Raw genomic sequence first — 15,638 nt, forward strand, 5'->3', positions numbered from 1 at the left:
GCACAGGAGGACCTGGTTCCCCCAGGTCATTATTGTAAGATGGACAGTGTTCAGTCTGTCTCACTCAGCAGATCCAGCTGCATTGTTAGTGTCTACAGGGCTCAGGTACAGTACAGCCATGCTGTCAGAGTCACACACAGACTTGTCCGTTACAGACAGGAGGGTCACCTCTCTTATCGCCGGTGTGACGAGTGAGTTTCGGGTGGAGTACAGCAGCAATGTGGTGTTACTGTGTCTCACAATGTATTTAAACAAACTGACTCTATAGCTTATAGACCCTTTTAACTGCAATACAGATTAATTTGAGAAACTTACACAACCCATGGTTCTGTGTTACCAGTGCTCTATCCTTCTGGATCCAGCCTCATCGGGAAGTTCTACTTTGTGGACTCACCCCTGAACTGGGCTGACGCTCATAGACACTGCAGAGACAACTACACTGACCTGGCCTCCATCAACAGCACAGCAGAAATGGACACAGTCCGCAATACTACTAACCTGCCCAGTGGCACAGCCGGGATGGGCCTGTACTGAGACTGCAGAGAGAGCTGGCGGTGGACTGGCAGAGAGGTCGTGACCTTCGCTCACTGGAGGAGTCAGCTCCCCTGTGCTGCTCTCAACGCAGCGGAATTCTGGGAGGAGAGAGACTGTAGTGAGGAGAACTACTTCATATGTGAGAGTCAAGGTGAGACAACCCTGTACACAGGACTGAATCTCAGAGTGATATCTGAGTTAAACTGTAGAACACAGGAATAAGCAGGGAACAGGAAGAGCTCAATTGCAGTGCATTTTGGTATTTGTAGTCTCATCACATGTTGCAGTCATTGTATTGCATTGCATCAGGGGAAATGTAGTCCTAAATTACGTGTGCATTTACAAATCAGGTTTAAAATACACAAACTTCAACACATTTTTTCCCTGGGATCATATCACAGGAAAAGACCTATAAAGACCCCTTTTCTTAGAATTTTAAACGTATTTTCATTATTACAGTAAGCTGTAACTTAACACTAATATCTCTCAGAATGACAGAGCATTCAGTAATCACAAATATCATACAGTATCCGAGAGCATAAACCACAGAGACCTCTCTAAATCACACTGAGAAGGTTATTGTATTAATGTTATTGCATATTGTGTAATTGTCACATTGACAATGTCCATAACTGTCCATGCAATGAAAATAGTTTTAAATAAAAACAAAATTCAAAAACAAAAACAAAATACTGCTGGCACAATCACAGACCTGGTTACTGTGTTCATTGAAGAGCAAACATATTAGGTTCAATATTTATATTGCTTAAAAAAACATTTATCTAAACAAAAAAAAAATGTATTCATGTCACATCTTGGTTTACCCGATTATCAGATCTAGAGAAATGGAAAAAAAATGAAAAATATTTTTTGCCAATAATAACAAAATAACATGAACATGTCCAGCTCACCGAGGTGAAAGGGGAACTGATGATAACAAAGGGATTGGAATGAGAGCTTTTTAACTATCAGACCCCGAAGAAGGCATCACAGCTAAAATGTTTGAATAAAACTTTACCTATTTAACTATACATAGGAATGAACAAGAAAGAGGAAATGGGGGGTGCAAAGTATTGTAGGATTTGTAGTCTCACAGCTGTACACACCATCATTCCTGACTTGTCTTCACAGGTGGGACACAGCAGTACAGAGTAATTGAGAAAAACAAGACTTTCGCTGCAGCCCAGAGACACTGCAGACAGAGCTGCACCGACCTGCTCAGGGTGGACAGTGTGGGAGAGTCTGAGCAGATCAAGACGATGGCGCAGGGACACGCTGTCTGGATTGCTCTGCTCCAGGATGGCTGGGAGTGGTCTGACGGGGGGTGCTCTGGGTTTCACAACTGGAGTCCTGGGGAGCCAGGTGCAGGAGGAGCCCAGTGCACAGAGATGTTTTTAAAAGATGGTGTACATAATAATAAAAAAGAGGTGAATGGAACAATGCAACTGGAAGATATCCCAGCCCCTTCTTCTGCTACACTGCTGAGTCCAACCCTGACAGACTGTCCCAGAGCCCCAAGCAGTAGGTCAGTGGGCTAAGTTTCTCTCAGGAGAATCCAGCTTGAGAGAACAGCAGCAGAGAGCTGTATCTCCCTCATCTGACCTTGTTCTCACAGCAGCAATACAGAACTCAATAAAGAGCAAATAATGAATTTAGAGACAGAATATCAAGTAAACGACAATTTCAGAATGTACAGAAATATTATTTCTACAGTATATGTATTTTGTTTAAAGCTACACACTCCTCTGACCAGTACCACTTCATACGCTATAAACTGTCATGGGTTGAAGCTCAGAAATACTGCCGGTAAAATCACACAGACCTGGTCACTGTGTTCACTGAGGAGCAGCAGAGACAACTTCTCAGCCTCACAAACACTGGTGATGTAGGAGCAGCTTTGATTGGTGTGTATAAGAACAGACAGAGTGTCACAGGGAGTCCCTGCGCTCAAACCCAGGGGCGCGTCTGTGTGCTGATGGACTCTGAGGGAGGATGGGAAGAGAGAGACTGTGAGGAGAGAAAGTACTTCATGTGTCTCAACAAGACAGGTAAGAGGACAGTCCATCACACCAGTATCTCACTGAAATCTCTCTGCTCTAAATCAGAGTCACACTTCACCACTGTCACTCAACAGAGGTAAGAGGACAGTCCATCACTCGAGTATCTCACTGACATTTTGACTCACTGACTCACTGATACATTATCTTGTCTGCTCAGAGCGCAGTAACGTCACCCTGATTGAACTTAACCAGACCTGGATTGAAGCCCAGAATCTGCAGACAGAAGCACACAGAGCTGGTCAGTGTGAGGAGGCAGAGTGAGAATGAGAAGGTTTGGAGGTCAGCGCGGGGTTACAGGATGTGGATCAGCCTGTACAATGAGCCCTGGAAGTGGTCAGACCAGGAGGTGTCCAGCTTCAGGAACTGGGCAGGAGGGCAGCCTGGGTCAGCAGGTGGACAGAGACGAGCACAGGTGGACCTGCAGGGCAGCCTGAGAGGCAGATGGACAGTCTGTTGAGTCCACCCTGGTCTGGCTGGGCCTGCGACAGAACCAAGTCTCGGGGTCCTGGTCCTGGGCAAACGAGGCTCCCCTGATCAATCAGAATTGGGGTGCAGGGGGAGCCCCTGGCCGGCCTGCTTCCAGCCCCTGTGAAGCCTGAACAGAGACAGAGGGGGCTGCTGGACCAACCGCAGCTGTGAGGAGCATCTGAGCTTCCTCTGCTCCAGAGATGATAATAATAATAATAGCTTACACTTCTATAGCGCTTTTCTGGACACTCCACTCAAAGCACTTTGCAGGACATGGGGACTCCCCTCCACCACCAATGTGCAGCATACACCTGGATGATGCGACGGCAGCCATAGTGCGCCAGAACGCTCACCACACATCAGCTATCAGTAGGGAGGAGAGCAGAGTAATGAAGCCAATTCATAGATGGGGGTTATTAGGGATTTTAAGACTCCTTATCTCATGATTGATAAGGGCCAATGGGAAATTTGGCCTGGACACCGAGTTACACCCCTTCTCTTTTCGAGAAGCACCCTGGATTTTTAATGACCACAAACAGTCAGGACCTCGGTTTTACGTCTCATCCGAAGGACGGCGCCTGTTTACAGTATAGTGTCCCCGTCACTATACTGGGGCATTAGGACCCACATGGACCGCAGGGTGAGCGCCCCCTGCTGGCCCAACTAACACCTCTTCCAGCAGCAACCTTAGCTTTTCCCAGGAGGTCTCTTATCCAGGTACTGACCAGGTTCACACCTGCTTAGCTTCAGTGGGTTGCCAGTTGTGAGTTGCAGAGTGATATGGCTGCTGAAGGATGTATTGAGGGCGGCTCCCTGTTCTGCACTTGTTGGACCAGCAGGTGGAGACAGCAGAACCCAGAGTCTGTCTGCTCTCAGACCAGGCCTCTCGCCTGACATCTGAGCAAGGAGAGATCTGCGCTCGATGTTACACTCCAGAGTGCTGGGTCTGCAACAGAACCTCACCTTACCTCATCACACACTCACACACCTCACCTGACCTCATCACACACTCACACCCCTCACCTGACCTCACTGATGCCTGTTGTCCCAGACCCACAGAGGAGGAAGGGGAAGAGGACCATCCTGAGGCTGAAGAGCAGACAGCAGATTTGGAATTACACCAAGGAGACTGGGGTTCCCCCAGGAAGGGAACGTTTCAGACTCCGAGACAGACTGTTCCAGATGTTGAGAGGTGGGTTATAAACTTCCTGTCCTCGATCCTCAGGGATTCAGATCCAGGTCTCATCCAGGGGCTCAGCAGGAGAGACGGAGCAGATCTGCTCTCCGACACGATGTTTCAGAGCTCGAACCCGTGTTGTTTGAATCCAGGGGTGTTAGCGATGTGTCTGAGGTGCACGCCGGTGCTGTGTGAGCTGTCCTACAGTGCAGCAGGCCTGAGTGTTGAGTCACTGAGCACAGCTGTAAGCACACAGCCTGGCGCTCAGCGCTCAGTCCATCTGTGTCTGCAGATGGAGGACCTGCTGGCCCAGCGGGGTCTCCTGGGGAACCACACCCTGCACTGGAGGGAGCAGGCAGACGGACAAGTTTTCTATCCAGCGGAAGAGGGAGGAGGTGAGTCTGAGACCCACTGCCTGAGACAGGACCCGCTGCCTGAGACAGGACCCGCTGCCTGAGACAGGACCCGCTGCCTGAGACAGGACCTGCTGCCTCAGACAGGACCCACTGCCTGAGACACGACATGCTGCCTCAGACAGGACCCATTGCCTGAGACAGAACCCCCTGCCTTTGACAGGGCTCGCTGCCTGCAACTGGACACGCCGCTTGAAAGAGGACCCTCTGCCTGCGACGGGACATGCTGCCTGAGACAGGGCCCGCTGCCTGAAACAGAACCCCCTGCCTGTGACATGGTCCGCTGCCTACGACTGGACCTGCTGTCAGGTGTGATTTAGAGAAATAGGTCACAGGCAGCATGGAGATGACTGAACACTGAACCCTAGCACCCTGTGATCAACTGTGTCCGTCCTCTGATGGACTGTTGTCCTGTCCAGGGTGTGTGTTTCTGTGTCTGTGTGTGTCCTGTGAAGGACTGGTGTCCTCTCCAAGGTGTGTGAGTGTGTGTGTCCTGTGATGGACTGCTGTCCTGTCCAGGGTGTGTGCAGAGTGCAGAGGTGAGTTGCATTCAGCTGTTTATAATTCACACTGCTGTGGGGTAGTAGCTGTCGTTTAGCCCAGTGGTCAGTGCTTTACAGGTACAGTAGTGCCTGCCAGAGCACAGGGGGAGAGCAGTTTGTTTGTCAGGTTGGTTGGGATTCTGAATGCTAGATCAATCAGGCTTTACTGCGACTGCAGATGAGCTATAGTGAGCTATAGTGAGTCCTAGTCAGGAAACCTTCTGTGATGCTGGGGTAGGAGGGGTTGGATCCCATCCAACTTTCTGAAAAGAAGCCACACTGTATTAGACACAGTGGGAGTAACACTATATTAGACATGCTCACCGTGGGAGTGGGATTAGGCCAAATTAGACACACCCACAAGGGGAAGGGCCCACGTCTGACACACCCAAAATGGGAGCTCTCCCCCCCCGGCATCGGACACACCCACAGAGAGATGGGACACACACAGTGAGTATGACCCTTTACTAGATAAACCCGCAGTGAGCCAGGGTAGTGGGGGTGTGGAACAAGCTGCCCAGGTGTGTTGTTGAAGCCGATACTCTGGCTTCTTTCCAGACACAGCTGGGTGAGATCCTCCAGTCAGGACAGGAGGCTCTTCTGTACACAGAGGGTAGTGGGGGTGGGGAACAAGCTGCCCAGCCATGTTGTTGAAGCAGATTCTTGCCAAAGAAGCCAAGAAAGAAGCTGCTTTGAACGCTTGTTAAGGTAAAAGTTTGCTGCATATCATTTTTTTTCCAATAAAAAGAATTAAAGACAAAACGGGCTTCTTTGTGCTTTGTTTTAGAAAGGCGTTCTTAATTCGGAAGCTTTGAGTGTCGGTTTGCAGGTCTCTCCAGCGGAGAGACCGAGAGCTGCTCTTCCTCGCTCCCAAGCCGAGAAGATTCGGTCCCCTGGGAGATCTGGGCCTCGAAGCCCGCTCTGTATTTAAACCTCGGACATGGTCTCCCTGAGATCTTGGTGGTCTTGATCTCCGTGAAGAGAGGGGGCGTGGTTCTCTTGTCCAGACTTCCCAGTCCTGCTGCTCGGAGCTCGGCGGCTGTAGTGTCTCTCCACGTTTCCTAACAGCCATCCAGCCTGCAGAACCGCACACCCAGGGCACCCAGCTCCTGTCTGAGGGGGACCGGTCCTTCATCCTTCCCCAGGAAAGACAGGTGTGAAGATGACACCCCTAGGATTGCTCCCTGAGTGCAGGCTGGGCTGGAGTCTTGAATTAAAGAGATCCCCTTACTTTATTTAATTGATGTATTCTTTTGATGTTGTATCTCACTTCCGCTTGTCCTATAGGGGCTTATTTTAATGTTTATGTCACAGTAAGGTGAACCCTATGGGCGAGGAATGTTTCTGCCTCGTGTCCGACTACACCAAATAACAATACAAACGGGGTGCTAGGGCCCCTCTACATGACCACAGGTTCTGTTTATCTCCCAGAATCACCAACGCACACACAGACCAGCGACAAGCATTTGTATTGTATAAGTGCCCTTTTATTTTATAACAACATTCACATTCATTATCACTTCATCGAAAAACAGCATTCGCAGCAGCAAAAGGTCCTTCCCAGGGTCATATTGAATACAGAGGGGCAGCAGTCTTCCCTGTAAAATACTGAAGAGGGCCACACAAATGTTTCTGCTTAGTCCCTGTAGTCTCTGATGGCCCACTTGAAGGAGAGGAGTATCGCCCAGTCCTATTTCCCCAGTCTCCGTTCAGGTAGTGATAGAAATCCTCTGCAGGCTGTATTACATTCCCCTCAGTTTGAATCGGCTAGCTGTGCCAGTTTCCTTGTTCATCACCTTCAGGTGTTAAAAGTCTCTGTACAGTACCTCTGTTCCAATGCCAATGTCTCCCGTTGTCGTCAGTTACTGAACCAGTAGTTCCTTGCCTCCAGGTATTAGAAGTCTCTGCACAGTTCCTCCGTGGTCTCGCACTCTGAAAAGCTACTCCCCATCGGGGAATCGAAGCCCGGTCTCCCGCGTGACAGGCGGGGATACTTGCCACTATATTAACGAGGAAGACATCGCTCTCTCCACTGGGGTAAAGTTAGCTTGAAGTTCGAAAACAATTTTGGCACACTTGTAGCGTTTACGTGAAACCTCATAGAGTTTCGAGAATACTTCCTTTGTGTATAAAATACATTGTGAATGCTTTCTCAGCCTTTACTTTTTCGTTTTTATGACATTTTTTTGACCAAGCACGAATATTCTTTTGTCCATATCTTCACAATGGAAGCACAGAACGCCTTCAAACCAAATGCATTTTAAAGACCACGACTTGTTGATATTTCCACAGCCTTTACATCAAACTATCAGTGAGCTAATTATTTTTTTTAAAACCTCCAGTTTGTCATTGATGCTTAATTACGCACTAACTGGGAGTCGGGGGGACCGCTGTGTACAGCCGTTCACAATGCGAGAAATACTGTTCAATACGGCTTTGTGCGAAAAACCTGTATATGACCATAGGAAGCAGAACAGCCCTGTCTCCAATTACCCAGACTGTAAGCACGGGAATAAAGCTTTGTTTGATTTCTGAAACCCTTCCTTTACGCCCTGTTTTCACCCAGGTAAGGGTCAACTATATTGACAATACTACTGACAGCAGGAAGATTAAAATATTCTTTACTCAGCAACTTATTAAAAACAGCTCCCATGATGTTCAAACCGTTTTTTTGCGGTATTTTTTGCTTTGCTTTCTGAATCTCTTTTTCTCGTGCTTTTATTTAATATGGCACAATGCACTGGGATAGGGGTATTCTGTTCACAAACCATTAGCATTTAAACCACAGCACCCACAATGCTGTGGAATGCTGCACAATGTTGTGGAACCTTTCTTTATTTGTTTATGATTTTTTGAAGATACTACAGGCAATACACTGGGATAGGTGGGTCGTCTTCATGGCTCAATAGCATTTCAAATACAACAGCCACAGTCCTGCAACCAGGTGTTTTATACACCAGACAGCTCCCCTAACTTCATACAACCTTGTTTCGAGTTGTGGAACATTTCTTTATTTCTTAATGATTTTTTTTTACTGTAATCAAGTGTTGTGCTAACTGGGCAGGCCTCCTGACCTTTCACAGTCATGCTTTGGTGTGTGCAACTTTAATTATATTTTTAGTATTTTTTGAACATGGCAACTTCCACCGAGATGGGTGGGGGGTGTGGGGGTGCTCTTCAATAGCTTTTTCATCTATACACATAAACGGATGTAACCAAGACACTCAGAACCTGTCACGCAGGGGCTGACTGCTGAGGATAGGGATCCAATGCGGTGCCCTTGGTAAGGTTGGAGCGAGACGCAGGCGTAGTCGGAGTAAACAGGCAGGGGTCAGAGTCCGGGAAGCCGTAGTACAGGCATAGGCACAGAATCGACAGGCGAAGGCGTAGTCGAGGGACTGGCAGGGGTCGAAGTCCGGGAAGTCGTAGAAGTTGTGTCGGTGTAGATTCAGAAGGCAGAGACGTAAACGAAGAGACAGTCTGGGGTCAGGATCCGAGAAAGCGTAAAACAGGCGAAGGTACAAAATCGAGTGGCTAAAGCGAAGTCGGAAAAGCGGGGTCGAGGTCCAGGGGAGAAGTCGTAGTAAGGCAAAGGCGTAGTTAGTACGTAAGCTCCGGGAGAGAATCTCAATCGTGAGCAATGACCGGGGGACAGATGAGGGTTTAAGTAGAGGACTGATTGACACTTGCACGTTTGGTACGGGGAGAGCTTGAGGGAATGCGGGAGCGCTTGCCTGCTTGAGGGAGATTCGTGACAGAACCAACAGAATCAACCTGAACTCATAGAAAAACAAGAATGCCCCCGAGACACCTGAATCCCCCTCCTCAATAAAAATAGTTGTTAAAATCCAAACACACATAATGAGATCACTCTCTGTCAGTATGTGTAACATTCTGGGTCTGGGCTCCTCTGTATTTGGGCTAAAGAGAGTTCAACAACATTATTAAATGCACTGACATCATAATCTGACAAGATCCATTGTTTAGGGGAGACTTGACCACCCACTGTCCCCCTGGTATCGTGAAGCTCATTGTCCTTTAGCTTTCCAAAACCAGAATCACTTGGGACTCCGGGGGGATCGGTGTATGCAAAATATGAATTCCTTATGCAAGAAATTGTATATGGTCAATATAGCGATCATAACTTATCAGCAGATGGTAATCTCCAAGGAACAAGTATTAGGTTTATTCCACGCTGAAAAATTATCAAATGATTGATGAACCCAAGTGATTTGAAAGAAATGTTAAACAACTCAAAGCGAGGTTGTATAAGGTTAGGGGAGCTGTCTGGTGTGTAAAACACCTGGTTGCAGCACTGTGGCTGTTGTGCTTGAAGAGCTATTGACTCATGAAGAGCACGATGTACTATCCCCATGTACCGCCTGTCTAATGGTGCCATATTGAAAAACTCATAAAAAAATAAAGAAAGGGGCCACAACCACAGCAAGGTTGTATAAGGTTCTGGGGGCTGTCTGGTGTGTAAAACACCTGGTTTCAGCAGTGTGGCTGTTGTATTTGAAATGCTATTGAGCCATGAAGACGACCCACCCGTCCCAGTGTATTACCTGTAGTGTTATCTTCAGAAACTCATTACAAAATAAAGAAAGGGGCCACAGCCACAGTAAGGTTGTATGAGGTCCGGGGGCCTGTCTGGTGTGTAAAACACTTGGTTTCAGCAGAGTGGGTGCTGTATTTGAAATGCTATTGAGCCATGAAGACGACCCACCCGTCCCAGTGTATTACCTGTAGTGTTATCTTCAGAAAATCATTACAAAATAAAGAAAGGGGCCACAGCCACAGTAAGGTTGTATGAGGTTTGGGGGCCTGTCTGGTGTGTAAAACACTTGGTTTCAGCAGAGTGGGTGCTGTATTTGAAATGCTATTGAGCCATGAAGACGACCCACCTGTCCCAGTGTATTACATGTAGTATCTTCAGAAAATCATAAAAAATTAAAGAAAGGGGCCACAGCCACAGCAAGGTTGTACGAGGTCCGGGGGCCTGTCTGGTGTGTAAAACACTTGGTTTCAGCAGTGTGGGTGCTGTATTTGAAATGTTATTGAGCCATGAAGATGACCCACCTGTCCCAGTGTATTACATGTAGTTTTATCTTCAGAAACTCATTACAAAATAAAGAAAGGGGCCACAGCCACAGTAAGGTTGTATGAGGTTTGGGGGCCTGTCTGGTGTGTAAAACACTTGGTTTCAGCAGAGTGGGTGCTGTATTTGAAATGCTATTGAGCCATGAAGACGACCCACCCGTCCCAGTGTATTACCTGTAGTGTTATCTTCAGAAAATCATAAAAAATTAAAGAAAGGGGCCACAGCCACAGCAAGGTTATATAAAGTTAGGGGGCCTGTCTGGTGTGTAAAACACTTGGTTTCAGCAGAGTGGGTGCTGTATTTGAAATGCTATTGAGCCATGAAGACGACCCACCCGTCCCAGTGTATTACCTGTAGTGTTATCTTCAGAAACTCATTACAAAATAAAGAAAGGAGCATCAGCCACAGTAAGGTTGTATGAGGTTCGGGGGCCTGTCTGGTGTGTAAAACACTTGGTTTCAGCAGTGTGGGTGCTGTATTTGAAATGCTATTGAGCCATGAAGACAACCCACCCATCCCACCTGTAGTGTTATCTTCAGAAAATCATAAAAAAATAAAGGTTCCATAACCCAAAACAAAGCTGGGAATAGTCAGATGACCTGCTTAGTGTGCAAAACACTTACCTGCAGCATTGTGGGTGCTGTGGTTTAAATGCTATTGGTTTGTGAACCAGTGCATTGTGCCACATTAAATAAAAGCAAGAGAAAAAGAGATTCAGAACACAAAGCTGTGTCAGTGTTCTGTGTAAAAAATCGGTTTGAACATCATGGGAGCTGTTTTTAATAAGCTGCTGAGTAAAGAATATTTTAATCTTCCTGCTGTCAGTAGTATTGTGAATATAGTTGACCCTTACCTGAATGAAAACAGGACGTAAAGGAAGGGTTTCAGAAATCAAACAATGCTTTATTCCCGTGCTTACAGTCTGGGTAATTGGAGACCGCGCTGTTCTGCTTCCTATGGTCATATACGGGTTTTTCGCATGAAGCCGTATTGAACAGTATTTCTCGCTTTGTGAACGTGTGCACACAGCGGTCCCCCGGGTTCCAGTTCGTGCGTAATTACGCATCGATGAAAAACCGGAGGTTTAAAAAAAGATAATTAACTCACCGATAGATTGATGTAAAGGCTGTAGAAATATCCACAAGTCGTGGTCTTTAAAATGCTTTTGGTTTGAAGGCGTTCTGTGCTTCCATTGCGGAGATATGGACAAAAGCATATTCGTGATTGGTCAAAAAAATGTCATAAAAACGAAAAAGTAAAGGCTGAGAAAGCATCCACAATGTATTTTATACACAAAGCAAGTGTTTTTGTAACTCTAAGAGATTTCGTGAAAGCGCTACAGGCGTGCCAAAATCGTTTCCGAACTTCAAGCTAACTTTACCCCGGTTCCAAAGGAGCGCTATGCGCAAAGATTTAACAAGCTCAACCCCCGCCGACGATTTGGTGTGAAGAAGCAGAACATTCAAGTTTCACAGACAGAAGCAGCACGCCAGCACAGCCAAAATTAAAACGCAGGGCACACTACGATTTGCATTGACACAAAAGTGATCTGGGCAGACGTCGTTCTCTGCATAACGCAAAAAGTGGCAAAGCGCTTTTGGGTTGAGAGGACGCAAGAAGGTTTTTGTTTTGTGCCTTGATGTCAAGCTGAGAAAGTACCTTTAAACACTTTGCTTAGTTTCTCGAGAGACTGCCAAAAAGCAGTTCCCTCCCTTTTGTCTGAAGCCAGCTGAAAGGGGGTCTCGACAGAAGCACCTGGCAGCGGTGGGATTCGAACCCACGCCCCCAAAGAGACTGGAGCCTTAATCCAGTGCCTTAGACCGCTCGGCCACGCTACCCACTGTGTGTTGTTTCTTTGTCTCATTACTTGCCCGGAGGAAGCCGGGTGGGTTTTGCTCTTGTCGCCCGACTTAGTGGCGTTATGACCGTGGAACCGACTGCACCTGCTTTTTCTGAGATGCTTCCCCTCTCATGGCGAGATCTCGACTTCTTTAACACCTCTGGATAAAGATCTTCTGTGGAGCAGGTTTCAGACCTCTGCGTACAGCACCCTTGATGTCATTTTATTTTTACAGCAGCCGCATCCGGAAAGTTGTGTCTTTTACGTTTTATTTGAACAACAAAACTACATACAATACAAACAAGAGCACATATAACGTATCAAGAAAATCGTCAGGGGCACATGCTATAATACAATTACACTTTATGAAAAACGATTACACAAGGTAAATAAAGATAAGGTCCGCACAGCTTGTTCTTACATTTCGAAAGAGTCCGTAAATACCCCTTGACGTCTATTTTGAACTGTTCAAACGTAGGACTCTTCCCAGACCATTTCACTTTATACCACATTCCTAAACGAGGATGCTTCTCCTGTTTTAGAACTATTTTGGGCGGTATGGCTTATACAGCACACCCACAGTATTCTAATGGTGGACTGCAGATCTGTGCTATAGTTCAGTCGAATTCAAAGGATCCAGCAATCGTACTGGGTTTGACTGGGATTCTGAAATGTCTCTTGCAAAAGTATTCGGGTTTGCTTGAACCTTTGATACAAAAAGTGATCTGATCTGAAACTACCCAGCTTACAATCTCTGAGGTAGTTGTCACTAAACTCGGACGTGATGTGGCACACATGTGCCGTGTGCCTTTACTTTTGTAAAAAACTGGTATCGGGAAAAGTTTCTTAATATTTCTTTTGATTAGCATGCAAGAAAATGTGATCATTACCTATGGAATTTCCCGCCAGCGTGGAGCTTGAATTCACAACCTTGAGACTCAGTGTTCAAGAGTCACAGAAGAGGTCAGCCTGGTCTTCAGTTTGCCAACGATAAGCTCCGGCAGTGCTCCTCTGTAAAGCAGATTGTTCGGATCGGTTATGTGGGACGGCACTTCGATACTAAGATCGTTTGCAGCACACGCATGGTTTCCCCCTTCACGCAAAAAACATAGACGAAGGAAGCTCTATTGTCTTGGGCTGCTGACTCCCGGATTTAAAGCGCTCTGGGTGCCAGCTAAGTCTCTAACAAGCACACTATAAAGACAGGAATTACACTTTGCGCACATCACGCATGGAATGGCGAGGCTACTTGATCCAATATTATCTAGTCTCACCTCATATGGTGCCAATTCCTGGTTTTCATTTAAGAAAGAGCACTGCAAACACCGTAAACAGTGCAAAACGTGTGATGAAAGAAGTCTGTTCCCCCCTTTGTCTAAAGCAGAACACAGAGGAGTCATGCCGAGGGTTGTGAGATCAAGATTTCAGTGGAGCACTGTCGTCTACGTCTTTAGCTACATGAGTTGGACATCCTCTTGTACACGGAAAGCAGATTGAGATCCTCTGACATGAAAAGTGCCAGATAAAAGCCATTTCTCATCCTTTCTCTTAGTGGTGGAACTATCGCATGTAAATGAGGAAACTTGCAAGGCGAGCAGGCTCGGTGCACACCGATTGCAGATGTCTCAGAGCAGTTGAGACGTGTCCATGTGGCTGTCAAAGGACAGCGCTTTGCCGGCGCCGTGGCTTAGTTGGCTAAAGCGCCTGTCTAGTAAACAGGAGATCCTGGGTCCGATTCCCAGCGGTGCCTTTCTTCCTGTCTTACTGTACAGAATTTATCCTTACGGGCAAATCCCATGCCTTTTAATTCAGGTGAATGCAAGTGTTCGTTTCCTTTCTGGAACAACTTGTTTTGAAAGAAATCTATACAGCTTGAGAAAGATGAAACACAAATCTTGCTTATCAGTGAAGAAGAGGTGCTCCCAGCAGGCCAGCTAATACCAGCAAGTTTTTTTTCACCCTGACCCAGAGAATGGAGAAAAGCGAGGCGCCTGTGGCTCTGCAGTGTAATCAGTTTGGGAGTTCGGCGGTTAGCTGAAAGAGTGGTAAATGGAGCTCGCCCCAGCCCGTCCTTATTCTTTTAAAGAGGATAAAAAATTAACTTCGCCGCCACTACTACCAGCTTTAAAAGACTGCCATGGGCACGGAAAAAAACACACCACAGATGACTTTTCTGGAACCGAAGCAGAGATTCCTTTACGAACCAACTGATAAAGCTCAGCCAGTGAATACTGTTAACAGAATGTGAAAGCACGATCAACTTTGTAACTGCAACCACAGGAAAAACAGCAAGAAGCAGGCTCCATTCCCCATTTAAATCTGTCGTGCGAGGCATGCTTTTTGGCACGCATGAAGTAAATCCCACGATCGCTTTTGAACTTGGACAAAGTACTTCCAAAGGAGCGCTATGCGCAAAGATTTAACAAGCTCAACCCCCGCCGACGATTTGGTGTGAAGAAGCAGAACATTCAAGTTTCACAGACAGAAGCAGCACGCCAGCACAGCCAAAATTAAAACGCAGGGCACACTACGATTTGCATTGACACAAAAGTGATCTGGGCAGACGTCGTTCCCTGCATAACGGAAAAAGTGGCAAAGCGCTTTTGGGTTGAGAGGACGCAAGAAGGTTTTTGTTTTGTGCCTTGATGTCAAGCTGAGAAAGTATCTTTAAACACTTTGCTTAGTTTCTCGAGAGACTGCCAAAAAGCAGTTCCCTCCCTTTCGTCTGAAGCCAGCTGAAAGGGGGTCTCGACAGAAGCACCTGGCAGCGGTGGGATTTGAACCCACGCCCCCGAAGAGACTGGAGCCTTAATCCAGCGCCTTAGACCGCTCGGCCACGCTACCCGCTGTGCACTGTCTCTTTGTCTCATTACTTGCCCGGAGGAAGCCGGGTGGGTTTTGCTCTTGTCGCCCGAATTAGTGGCGTTATGACCGTGGAACCGACTGCACCTGCTTTTTCTGAGATGCTTCCCCTCTCATGGCGAGATCTCTACTTCTTTAACACCTCTTGATAAAGATCTTCTGTTGAGCAGGTTTCAGACCTCTGCTTACAGCACCCTTGATGTCATTTTATTTTTACAGCAGCCGCATCCGGAAAGTTGTGTCTTTTACGTTTTATTTGAACAACAAAACTACATACAATACAAACAAGAGCACATATAACGTATCAAGAAAATCATTAAGGGCACATGCTATAATACAATGACACTTTATGAAAAACGATTACACAAAGTTATTCATGTTTGCTTGAACCTTTAAAAAAAAGTGATCTGAAACTACCCAGCTTACAATCTCTGAGGTAGTTGTCACTAAACTCGGACGTGATGTGCCACACGTGTGCCATGTGCCTTTACTTTTGTAAAAAACTGGTATCGGGAAAATTAAAGTTGAAACCCAAAACAGTAACATATTTAAGAGTAAATGCCTCCTAATAGCTAGCAAGCGCTCCTAGTTAGTAAAGTTGTTTGTGTCCCAGCCTGTCACGCGGGAAACCGGGGTTTGAT

The 15,638-nt window shown here is 46.7% G+C and overlaps 3 non-coding genes across 3 annotated transcripts; 1 reads left to right on the plus strand and 2 right to left on the minus strand.

The window, feature by feature from the left end:
- Nucleotides 1-12,051: 12,051 nt before the first annotated feature.
- On the minus strand, nt 12,052-12,133 carry trnal-aag (transfer RNA leucine (anticodon AAG)). The gene has a single exon. It is a non-coding gene; the product is annotated as a tRNA-Leu (tRNA).
- A 1,678-nt stretch (nt 12,134-13,811) lies between these two features.
- On the plus strand, nt 13,812-13,885 carry trnat-agu (transfer RNA threonine (anticodon AGU)). The gene has a single exon. It is a non-coding gene; the product is annotated as a tRNA-Thr (tRNA).
- Nucleotides 13,886-14,897: 1,012 nt separating this feature from the next.
- Nucleotides 14,898-14,979, minus strand: trnal-aag (transfer RNA leucine (anticodon AAG)). The gene has a single exon. It is a non-coding gene; the product is annotated as a tRNA-Leu (tRNA).
- Nucleotides 14,980-15,638: the final 659 nt, after the last annotated feature.

Source organism: Lepisosteus oculatus, chromosome 14 (genome assembly GCF_040954835.1).
Source record: "Lepisosteus oculatus isolate fLepOcu1 chromosome 14, fLepOcu1.hap2, whole genome shotgun sequence".
NCBI lineage: Eukaryota > Metazoa > Chordata > Actinopteri > Semionotiformes > Lepisosteidae > Lepisosteus > Lepisosteus oculatus.